The following is a 12348-nucleotide window of genomic DNA, read 5'->3' on the forward strand; positions in this document are numbered from 1 at the left end:
AGCAACGCCATAGCAACCACCCAGAACACCATAGCAACCACCCAGAACACCCTAGCAACCACCTAGCAAAGCCCTAGCAACCACACAGAACACCCTAGCAACCACCTGAACAACATGAATAAGCCATATCTCAGCACCAGAACATCGTACAAACATGTTTGTTGGCTCGTATGCAATCATGTACCACACTTTAGCAACTGAGTGGCGAGTTTTGCCACTGCAAGCACCACTTCACATTTTCTTCAGGAAATGTACATTCTAGTTAGTGGTGCTTGCTGAAAGCAAGGCATCACTATTGTTATTGCTCATACTTATTATTATTAGTGGTGCTTGCTGAAAGCAAGGCATCACTATTGTTATTGCTCATACTTATTATTATTAGTGGTGCTTGCTGAAAGCAAGGCATCACTATTGTTATTGCTCATACTTATTATTATTCTTTTTATTATTCTGGACAAAAGTTTGGCGCGTAACTCGCCCCGCACCGTTTGTCACAGACCCCTGAGTGAGGTGTCAAATCGACCGGCTCATTAAGGAGAGGTGTGCTATGACTTTTATAAGCGATCGGGGGTGCGGTGTTCGCCCCAGGGGCGAAAAAGCGGCCAAAAAAGTCCCATTGACTTAACATTGCGACGAACTTTGACCACACGTAGCTCTGAGCGAGGATTTCGCAGAAACGTGTGATTTGCCACATTTGAAGAGGCTAACAGGCTCTGTAAGAACATACCTCACAATGGGGTAAAAGTTGCACCCCTGGGGGGCAGGAGATGCCCAAAGTTGCCCCATTGACTTACTATGGGGAAGGAACGTCCCGTGAAACACACATGCATTTCCTACTATGGTAAATTGCATAGGGACTTTGTATTGAACGTAGCTCTGGATCACAGTGTCATAGAGACAAAAGGGAGGGCTCATTTTACTCAGACGACCAATCAGTCTCTCAGGATCATTGTGAAGCTATCAAGCCACGCCCTAGCAACCATTTACAGCCCCTTAGCAACAAGTTCCATAGACTTCCATTGAAAGAGTTCAAAGAGATATCTCCAGACTGAATTGTCATAGAAACATGAGGGTGGTCTCAGTTGACTCAGGGCAGCAAACAGCCAATCATGAATCACCTCAACACTTCCAAGCCCCTCCCTAGCAACCATTGTCGAGCACCTTAGCAACCAAAATCCAAAGAGGGATATCTTCCATTCTGAATGTCACAGAGGCATGGGAGTTGGTTTATATCATTCATAGTGACAAGAAGCCTTTGGACTTTAATGATTGGCAGCTGACAAGCCACTCCCTAGCAACCAAACAGAGTACCCTAGCAACCAAAATCCAAAGAGGCATATCTTCCATTCTGAATGTCGCAGAGGCATGGGAGTTGGTTTATATCATTCATAGTGACAAGCAGCCTTTGGAATTGCATCTTTGGCAGCTGCCAAGCCACTCCATAGAAACCAAACAGAGTACCCTAGCAACCAAAATCCAAAGAGGGATATCTTCCATTCTGTATGTCACAGAGGCATGGGAGTTGGATTATATCATTCATACTGACAAGCAGCCTTTGGAGTTTCATGATTGGCAGCTGCCAAGCTACTCCCTAGCAACCAAACAGAGTACCCTAGCAACCGTTTAGCAAAACGTATATCTCTGCATCAGAACATCGTATAGAGATGGGAGTTGGTTTATATCATTCATACTGACAAGAAGCCTTTGCAGTTTCATCATTAGCAGCTGCCAAGCAACTCCATAGCAACCAAACAGAGTACCCTAGCAACCATTTTACAAGACTTACATCTCTGCATCAGAATATTGTATAGAGATGGGGGTTGGCTCATTAGTTTCAGTTGGAAAACTGTCTGTAAATATCACCATGGTAACTGTGTATTCACACCCTAGCAACCGTTTAGAGCCACCTAGCAACCATATTGCAACATATAGAAGCCATATTTCAGCTCCACAACATCGTACAGACATGGTTGTTGGCTCGTATGCAATCATGTACGACACCCTAGCAACCGAGTGGCGAGTTTTGCCACTGCAAGCACCACTTCACATTTTCTTCAGGAAATGTACATTCTAGTTATTATTATTATTTTTATTCTGGACAAAAGTTTGGCGCGTAACTCGCCCCGCACCGTTTGTCACAGACCCCTGAGTGAGGTGTCAAATCGACCGGCTCATTGAGGAGAGTTGTGCTATGACTTTTCTAAGCGATCGGGTGTACGATGTTCGCACAGCGGACGAAAAAGCGGCCAAAAAAGTCCCCATTGACTTTACATTGGGAGTTCTAAAAATATTTGAATCCCAACCGACGTTTTCACACACACACCACTCCAAAGGGCCTGACACCCCTGCATCTCTCCCTCTCTCTCTCCCTCAGAGGATTTATATTATCAAGCAGCCAATAAGTAATGGCCTAAAATCTTCATAGCCACACCCTAGCAACCAGTTTCAGCACCCTAGCAACCACTAAGAGCTCCCTAGCAACCACCCTAAACAAAAAAAAAATGTTTTTTTACATTTTTTTGTATTTTTTAACGCAATATTACACTCGTGGCCTTGCAATATTGCTCCATGCTTGTGCCTATTCGGCCATAGGCACGAGGCCGCAGGCCTCGTGCCGTACTGAAGGCACTCGTTATTAAAGATTTTAATAACTCTATAAAAACTCCATAGTAACCATCTTTGACAACTACCAACCACCTAGTAACACCATAGCAACTAACAAAAACACCTTAGCAACCATCCTGAACACCCTAGCAACGTCTAGAAATGCTCTAGTAACCACAAAAAACTCTAGCAACCACCCAGAACACCCTAGCAACTGCCTAGCAACCACCTAGAACACCTAGCAACTGCCTAGCAACCACCCAGAACACCCTAGCAACTGCCTAGCAATGCCCTAGCATCCACCCAGAATACCATAGCAACTGCCTAGCAACACCATAGCAACCACCTAGCAACGCCCTAGCAACCACCAAGAATACCCTAGCAACTGCCTAGCAACCACCAAGAATACCCTAGCAACTGCCTAGCAACCACCCAGAACACCTTAGCAACTGCCTAGCAACACCATAGCAACCACCCAGAACACCCTAGCAACCACCTGGCAACAGCATCTTGCTAAAAACATGCTGGCAACATGCTAATCAAGCTAGCATCATGCTAGCAACATGCTAATCAAGCTAGCATCATGCTAGCAACATGCTAATCAAGCTAGCATCATGTTAGCAACATGCTAATCAAGCTAACATAATGCTAGCAACATGCTAATAAAGCTAGCATCATGCTAACAACATGCTAATCAAGCTAGCATTATGCTAGCATCATGCTAATCAAGCTAGCATCATGCTAGCAACATGCTAATCATGCTAACATTATGCTAGCAACATGCTAATCAAGCTAGCATCATGCTAGCACCATGCTAATCATGCTAGCAACATGCTAATCATGTTAGCATCTAGCTAAAAACATGCTAGCAACATGTTAATCATGCTAGCATCTTGTTAAAAGCATGCTAGCAACATGCTAATCATGCTAGCATCATCCAACCAACATGCTAATCATGTTAACAACATGTTAATCCTGCTAACATCATTCTAACAACATGTTAATCATAGTAAATCATGCTGGAATATGTTAAATCGTAATAAATAATCTTAGAAACATGGTAAATCGTGGTAAATAATGCTAAAATGTGGTATATCATGGTATCACAACATGTCAATTGTGTTAGCATCTGCCCAGTGGCGAATTTTGCCACTGCAAGCACCACTTCACATTTTCTTCAGGAAATGTACATTCTAGTTATTAGTGGTGCTTTTTTAAAAGCATCACTATTGTTATTGCTCATACTTATTAGTGGTGCTTGCTGAAAGCAAGGCATCACTATTGTTCTCTTGCATACTTATTATTATTATTCTTCTTATTATTCTGGACAAAGTTTGGCGCGTAACTCGCCCCGCACCGTTTGTCTCAGACCCCTGAGTGAGGTGTCAAATCGACCGGCTCATTGAGGAGAGGTGTGGTATGACTTTTCTAAGCGATCGGGTGTACGATGTTCGCACAGCGGACGAAAAAGCGGCCAAAAAAGTCCCATTGACTTTACATTGGGAGTTCTAAAAATATTTGAATCCCAACCGACGTTTTCACACACACACCACTCCAAAGGGCCTGACACCCCTGCGTCTCTCCCTCTCTCTCTCCCTCAGAGGATTTATATTATCAAGCAGCCAATAAGTAATGGCCTAAAATCTTCATAGCCACACCCTAGCAACCAGTTACAGCACCCTAGCAACCACTAAGAGCTCCCTAGCAACCACCCTAAAACAAAAAAAAAATATTTTTTAATTTTTTTTTATTTTTTAAAGCAATTTTACTCTCATGGCATTGCGATATCGCTCCATGCTTGAGCCTATTCGGCCATAGGCACGAGGCCGCAGGCCGAGTGCCGTACTGAAGGCACTCGTTATTAAAGATTTTAAGAACTCTATAAAAACTCCATAGCAACCATATTTGACAACTACCAACCACCTAGTAACACCATAGCAACTAATAAAAATACCTTAGCAACCACCCTGAACACCCTAGTAACGTCTAGAAATGCTCTAGTAACCACCAAAAAACTCTAGCAACCACCCAGAACACCCTAGCAACTGCCTAGCAACCACCCAGAACACCTAGCAACTGCCTAGGAACCACCCAGAACACCCTAGCAACTGCCTAGCAACGCCCTAGCATCCACCCAGAATACCATAGCAACTGCCTAGCAACACCATAGCAACCACCCAGAACACCCTAGCAACCACCAAGAATACCCTAGCAACTGCCTAGCAACCACCCAGAACACCTTAGCAACTGCCTAGCAACACCATAGCAACCACCCAGAACACCCTAGCAACCACCTGGCAACAGCATCTTGCTAAAAACATGCTAGCAACATGCTAATCATGCTAGCATCATGCTAGCAACATGCTAATCAAGCTAGCATCATGCTAATCAAGCCAGCATCATGCTAGTAGCATGCTAGCAACATGCTAATCATGCTAGCAACATGCTAATCAAGCTAGCGTCATGCTAGCAACATGCTAATCATGCTAGCATCATGCTACCAACATGCTAATCATGTTAGCATCTAGCTAAAAACATGCTAGCAACATGCTAATCATGCTAGCATCATGCTATCAACATGCTAATCAAGCTAGCATCATGCTAACAACATGCTAATCAAGCTAGCAAAATGCTAGCAGCATGCTAATCATGTTAACATATACCTAAAAACATGCTAGCAAAATGCTAATCATGCTAGCATCATGCTAGCATCATGCTAGCATCATGCTATCAACATGCTAATCAAGCTAGCATCATGCAAACAACATGCTAATCAAGCTAGCAGCATGCTAATCATGTTAGCATATACCTAAAAACATGCTAGCAAAATGCTAATCATGCTAGCATCTTGTTAAAATCATGCTAGTAACATGCTAATCATGCTAGCACCATGCTACCGACATGCTAATCAAGCTAGCATCATGCTAGCAACATGCTTATCAAGCTAGCATCATGCTAACAACATGCTAATCAAGCTAGCATAATGTTAGCAAAGTGCTAATCATGTTAGCATATACCTAAAAACATGCTAGCAAAATGCTAATCATGCTAGCATCTTGTTAAAATCATGCTAGTAACATGCTAATCATGCTAGCACCATGCTACCGACATGCTAATCAAGCTAGCATCATGCTAGCAACATGCTTATCAAGCTAGCATCATGCTAACAACATGCTAATCAAGCTAGCATAATGTTAGCAAAGTGCTAATCATGTTAGCATCTAGCTAAAACATGCTAGCAAAATGCTAATCATGCTAGCATCCTGTTAAAATCATGCTAGCAACATGCTAATCATGCTAGCACCATGCTACCAACATGCTTATCATGCTAGCATCATGCTAACAACATGCTAATCATGCTAGCATCATTCTAACGACATGTTAATTATAGTAAATCATGCTGGAATGTGGTAAATCATAGTAAATCATCTTAGAAACATGGTAAATCTTGGTAAATGATGCTAAAATGTGGTATATTATGGTATCACAACATGTCAATTGTGTTAGCATCTGCCCAGTGGCGAATTTTGCCACTGCAAGCACCACTTCACATTTTCTTCAGGAAATGTACATTCTAGTTATTATTCTTCTTCTTTTTATTATTCTGGACAAAGTTTGGCGCGAAACTCGCCCCGCACCGTTTGTCACAGACCCCTGAGTGAGGCGTCAAATCGAGCGGCTCATTGAGGAGAGGTGTGCTATGACTTTTCTAAGCGATCGGGTGTACGATGTTCGCACAGCGGACGAAAAAGCGGCCAAAAAAGTCCCATTGACTTTACATTGGGAGTTCTAAAAATATTTGAATCCCAACCGACGTTTTCACACACACACCACTCCAAAGGGCCTGACACCCCTGCGTCTCTCCCTCTCTCTCTCCCTCAGAGGATTTATATTATCAAGCAGCCAATAAGTTATGGCCCAAAATCTTCATAGCCACACCCTAGCAACCAGTTTCAGCACCCTAGCAACCACTAAGAGCTCCCTAGCAACCACCCTAAACCAAAAAAAAACATTTTTTTATTTTTTAAATATTTTTTAAAGCAATTTTACTCTCGTGGCCTTGCGATATTGCTCCATGCTTGTGCCTATTCGGCCATAGGCACGAGGCCGCAGGCCGAGTGCCGTACTGAAGGCACTCGATATTAAAGATTTTAAGAACTCTATAAAAACTCCATAGTAACCATATTTGACAACTACCAACCACCTAGTAACACCATAGCAACTAACAAAAACACCTTAGCAACCACCCTGAACACCCTAGCAACGTCTAGAAATGCTCTAGTAACCACAAAAAACTCTAGCAAGCACCCAGAACACCCTAGCAACTGCCTAGCAACCACCTAGAACACCTAGCAACTGCCTAGCAACCACCCAGAACACCTAGCAACCAACCAGAACACCCTAGCAACTGCCTAGCAATGCCCTAGTATCCACCCAGAATACCATAGCAACTGCCTAGCAACACCATAGCAACCACCCAGAACACCCTAGCAACCACCTAGCAACGCCCTAGCAACCACCAAGAATACCCTAGCAACTGCCTAGCAACCACCAAGAATACCCTAGCAACTGCCTAGCAACCACCCAGAACACCTTAGCAACTGCCTAGCAACACCATAGCAACCACCCAGAACACCCTAGCAACCACCTGGCAACAGCATCTTGCTAAAAACATGCTGGCAACATGCTAATCAAGCAAGCATCATGCTAGCAACATGCTAATCAAGCTAGCATCAGGTTAGCAACATGCTAATCATGCTAACAACATGCTAATCAAGCTAGCATCATGCTAGCAACATGCTAATCATGCTAGCATTATGCTACCAACATGCTAATAAAGCTAACATCATGCTAACAACATGCTAATCAAGCTAGCATAATGCTAACATCATGCTAATCAAGCTAGCATCATGCTAGCAACATGCTAATCATGCTAGCTTTATGCTAGCAACATGCTAATCAAGCTAGCAACATGCTAATCATGCTAGCAACATGCTAATCAAGCTAGCATAATGCTAATCAAGCTAGCATCATGCTAGCAACATGCTAATTATGCTAGCATTAGGCTACCAACATGCTAATAAAGCTAGCATCATGCTAACAACATGCTAATCAAGCTAGCATAATGCTAGCATCATGCTAATCAAGCTAGCATCATGCTAGCAAAACATGCTAATCATGCTAACATTATGCTAGCAACATGCTAATCAAGCTAGCATCATGCTAGCACCATGCTAATCATGCTAGCAACATGCTAATCATGCTAGCTTTATGCTAGCAACATGCTAATCAAGCTAGCAACATGCTAATCATGCTAGCAACATGCTAATCAAGCTAGCATAATGCTAATCAAGCTAGCATCATGCTAGCAACATGCTAATTATGCTAGCATTAGGCTACCAACATGCTAATAAAGCTAGCATCATGCTAACAACATGCTAATCAAGCTAGCATAATGCTAGCATCATGCTAATCAAGCTAGCATCATGCTAATCAAGCTAGCATCATGCTAGCAAAACATGCTAATCATGCTAACATTATGCTAGCAACATGCTAATCAAGCTAGCATCATGCTAGCACCATGCTAATCATGCTAGCAACATGCTAATCATGTTAGCATCTAGCTAAAAACATGCTAGCAACATGTTAATCATGCTAGCATCTTGTTAAAAGCATGCTAGCAACATGCTAATCATGCTAGCATCATCCAACCAACATGCTAATCATGTTAACAACATGTTAATCCTGCTAACATCATTCTAACAACATGTTAATCATAGTAAATCATGCTGGAATATGTTAAATCGTAATAAATCATCTTAGAAACATGGTAAATAATGTTAAAATGTGGTATATCATGGTATCACAACATGTCAATTGTGTTAGCATCTGCCCAGTGGCGAATTTTGCCACTGCAAGCACCACTTCACATTTTCTTCAGGAAATGTACATTCTAGTTATTATTCTACTTCTTTTTATTATTCTGGACAAAAGTTTGGCGCGAAACTCGCCCCGCACCGTTTGTCACAGACCCCTGAGTGAGGCGTCAAATCGAGCGGCTCATTGAGGAGAGGTGTGCTATGACTTTTCTAAGCGATCGGGTGTACGATGTTCGCACAGCGGACGAAAAAGCGGCCAAAAAAGTCCCATTGACTTTACATTGGGAGTTCTAAAAATATTTGAATCCCAACCGACGTTTTCACACACACACCACTCCAAAGGGCCTGACACCCCTGCGTCTCTCCCTCTCTCTCTCCCTCAGAGGATTTATATTATCAAGCAGCCAATAAGTTATGGCCCAAAATCTTCATAGCCACACCCTAGCAACCAGTTTCAGCACCCTAGCAACCACTAAGAGCTCCCTAGCAACCACCCTAAACCAAAAAAAAACATTTTTTTATTTTTTAAATATTTTTTAAAGCAATTTTACTCTCGTGGCCTTGCGATATTGCTCCATGCTTGTGCCTATTCGGCCATAGGCACGAGGCCGCAGGCCGAGTGCCGTACAGAAGGCACTCGTTATTAAAGATTTTAAGAACTCTATAAAAACTCCATAGTAACCATATTTGACAACTACCAACCACCTAGTAACACCATAGCAACTAACAAAAACACCTTAGCAACCACCCTGAACACCCTAGCAACGTCTAGAAATGCTCTAGTAACCACAAAAAACTCTAGCAAGCACCCAGAACCCCCTAGCAACTGCCTAGCAACCACCTAGAACACCTAGCAACTGCCTAGCAACCACCCAGAACACCTAGCAACCAACCAGAACACCCTAGCAACTGCCTAGCAATGCCCTAGTATCCACCCAGAATACCATAGCATCATGCTAGCAACATGCTAATCATGCTAGCATTATGCTACCAACATGCTAATAAAGCTAGCATCATGCTAACAACATGCTAATCAAGCTAGCATAATGCTAGCATCATGCTAATCAAGCTAGCATCATGCTAGCAACATGCTAATCATGCTAGCATTATGCTAGCAACATGCTAATCAAGCTAGCATCATGCTAGCAACATGCTAATAATGCTAGCAACATGCTAATCAAGTTAGCATAATGCTAACAACATGCTTATCATGTTAGTATCTAGCTAAAAACATGCTAGCAAAATGCTAATCATGCTAGCATCTTGTTAAAAGCATGCTAGCAACATGCTAATCATGCTAGCATCATGCTACCAACATGCTAATCATGTTAACAACATGCTAATCATGCTAGCATCATTCTAATAACATGTTAATCATAGTAAATCATGCTGGAACGTGTTAAATCATAGTAAATCATCTTAGAAACATGGTAAATCGTGGTAAATAATGCTAAAATGTGGTATATCATGGTATCACAACATGTTAATTGTGTTAGCATCTGCCCAGTGGTGAATTTTGCCACTGCAAGCACCACTTCACATTTTCTTCAGGAAATGTACATTCTAGTTATTCTTATTCTTATTATTCTGGACAAAGTTTGGCGCGAAACTCGCCCCGCACCGTTTGTCACAGACCTATGAGTGAGGCATCAAATCGACCGGCTCATTGAGGAGAGGTGTGCTATGACTTTTCTAAGCGATCGGGTGTACGATGTTCGCACAGCGGACGAAAAAGCGGCCAAAAAAGTCCCATTGACTTTACATTGGGAGTTCTAAAAATATTTGAATCCCAACCGACGTTTTCACACACACACCACTCCAAAGGGCCTGACACCCCTGCGTCTCTCCCTCTCTCTCTCCCTCAGAGGATTTATATTATCAAGCAGCCAATAAGTTATGGCCTAAAATCTTCATAGCCACACCCTAGCAACCAGTTTCAGCACCCTAGCAACCACTAAGAGCTCCCTAGCAACCACCCTAAACCAAAAAAAAAATTTTTTTTAATTTTTTTGTATTTTTTAATGCAATATTACACTCGTGGCCTTGCGATATTGCTCCATGCTTGTGCCTATTCGACCACAGGCACGAGGCCGCAGGCCGAGTGCCGTACAGAAGGCACTCGTTATTAAAGATTTTAATAACTCTATAAAAACTCCATAGTAACCATCTTTGACAACTACCAACCACCTAGTAACATCATAGCAACTAAAAAAATACCTTAGCAACCATCCTGAACACCCTAGGAACTTCTAGAAATGCTCTAGTAACCAGCAAAAAACTCTAGCAACCACCCAGAACATCCTAGCAACTGCCTAGCAACCACCCAGAACACCTAGCAACTGCCTAGTAACCACCCAGAACACCTAGCAACTGCCTAGCAACCACCCAGAACACCCTAGCAACGCCCTAGCATCCACCCAGAACACCCTAGCAACTGCCTAGCAACCACCCAGAATACCCTAGCGACTGCCTAGCAACCACCAAGAATACCCTAGCAACCACCTAGCAACACCATAGCAACCACCCAGAATACCATAGCAACTGCCTAGCAACGCCCTAGTAACCACCAGAATACCCTAGCAACCGCCTAGCAACACCATAGCAACCACCCAGAATACCCTAGCAACACCATAGCAACAACCCAGAACACCCTAGCAACTGCCTAGCAACGCCCTAGCAACCACCAAGAATACCCTAGCAACCGCCTAGCAACCACCCAGAATACCCTAGCAACTGCCTAGCAACGCCCTAGCAACCACCCAGAACACCCTAGCAACCGCCTAGCAACACCATAGCAACCACCCAGAACACCCTAGCAACGCCGTAGCAACCACCTAGAATACCCTAGCACCCGCCTAGCAACCACCCAGAACACCATAGCAACTGCCTAGCAACGCCCTAGCAACCACCAAGAATACCCTAGCAACCGCATAGCAACCACCCAAAATACCCTTACAACCGCCTAGCAACACCATAGCAACCACCCAGAATACCCTAGCAACCGCCTAGCAACACCATAGCAACCACCCAGAATACCCTAGCAACCACCCAGAATACCCTAGCAACCGCCTAGCAACACCATGCAACCACCCAGAACACCATAGCAACCACCCAGAATACCCTAGCAACCACACAGAACACCCTAGCAACCACCTGAACAACATGAATAAGCCATATCTCTGCACCAGAACATCGTACAGACATGGTTGTTGGCTCGTATGCAATCATGTACAACACCCTAGCAACCGAGTGGCGAGTTTTGCCACTGCAAGCACCACTTCACATTTTCTTCAGGAAATGTACATTCTAGTTATTATTCTTCTTTTTATTATTATTCCACACAAAGTTTGGCGCGTAACTCGTCCCGCACCGTTTGTCACAGATCCATGAATGAGGTGTCAAATCGACCGGCTCATTGAGGAGAGGTGTGCTATGACTTTTATAAGCGATCGGGGGGGCGGTGTTCGCCCCAGGGCCGATAAAGCGGCCCAAAAAGTCCCAATGACTTAACATTGCGACGAACTTTGAGCACTCGTAGCTCGGAGCGAGGATTTCGCAGAAACGTGTGATTTGCCACATTTGAAGAGGCTAACAGGCTCTGTAAGAACATACCTCACAATGGGGTAAAAGTTGCACCCCTGGGGGGCAGGACCTGCCCAAAGTTGCCCCATTGACTTACTATGGGGAAGGAACGTCCCGTGAAACACACATGCTTTTCCTACTATGGTAAATTGCATAGGGATTTTCTATTGAACGTAGCTCTGGATCACAGTGTCATAGAGACAAGGGGGCGGGCTCATTTTACTCAGACGACCAATCAGTCTCTCAGGCTCATTGTGAAGCTATCAAGCCACGCCCTAGCAAC

The 12348-nt window shown here is 43.6% G+C and overlaps 1 protein-coding gene and 1 long non-coding RNA gene across 2 annotated transcripts in view; one reads left to right on the forward strand and one right to left on the reverse strand.

Annotated features, from left to right (window-relative positions):
• The window catches only part of LOC311069717 (uncharacterized protein), a gene marked incomplete at its 5' end in the record, with an annotated part of 86782 nt that overhangs the window by 43513 nt on the left and 30921 nt on the right, over positions 1–12348 (forward strand). The gene's annotated exons all lie outside the window — the stretch shown is intronic.
• LOC311077532 lies at positions 3238–10461 on the reverse strand. Its single transcript, XR_014604918.1, has 4 exons — positions 7707–10461; positions 7371–7541; positions 7048–7322; positions 3238–6984 (listed from the first exon to the last, which is right to left on the reverse strand). It is a non-coding gene; the product is annotated as an uncharacterized lncRNA (long non-coding RNA).

Source organism: Abramis brama (genome assembly GCF_963993115.1).
Source record: "Abramis brama genome assembly, chromosome: 2".
In the NCBI taxonomy this organism is placed as follows: Eukaryota; Metazoa; Chordata; class Actinopteri; order Cypriniformes; family Leuciscidae; genus Abramis; species Abramis brama.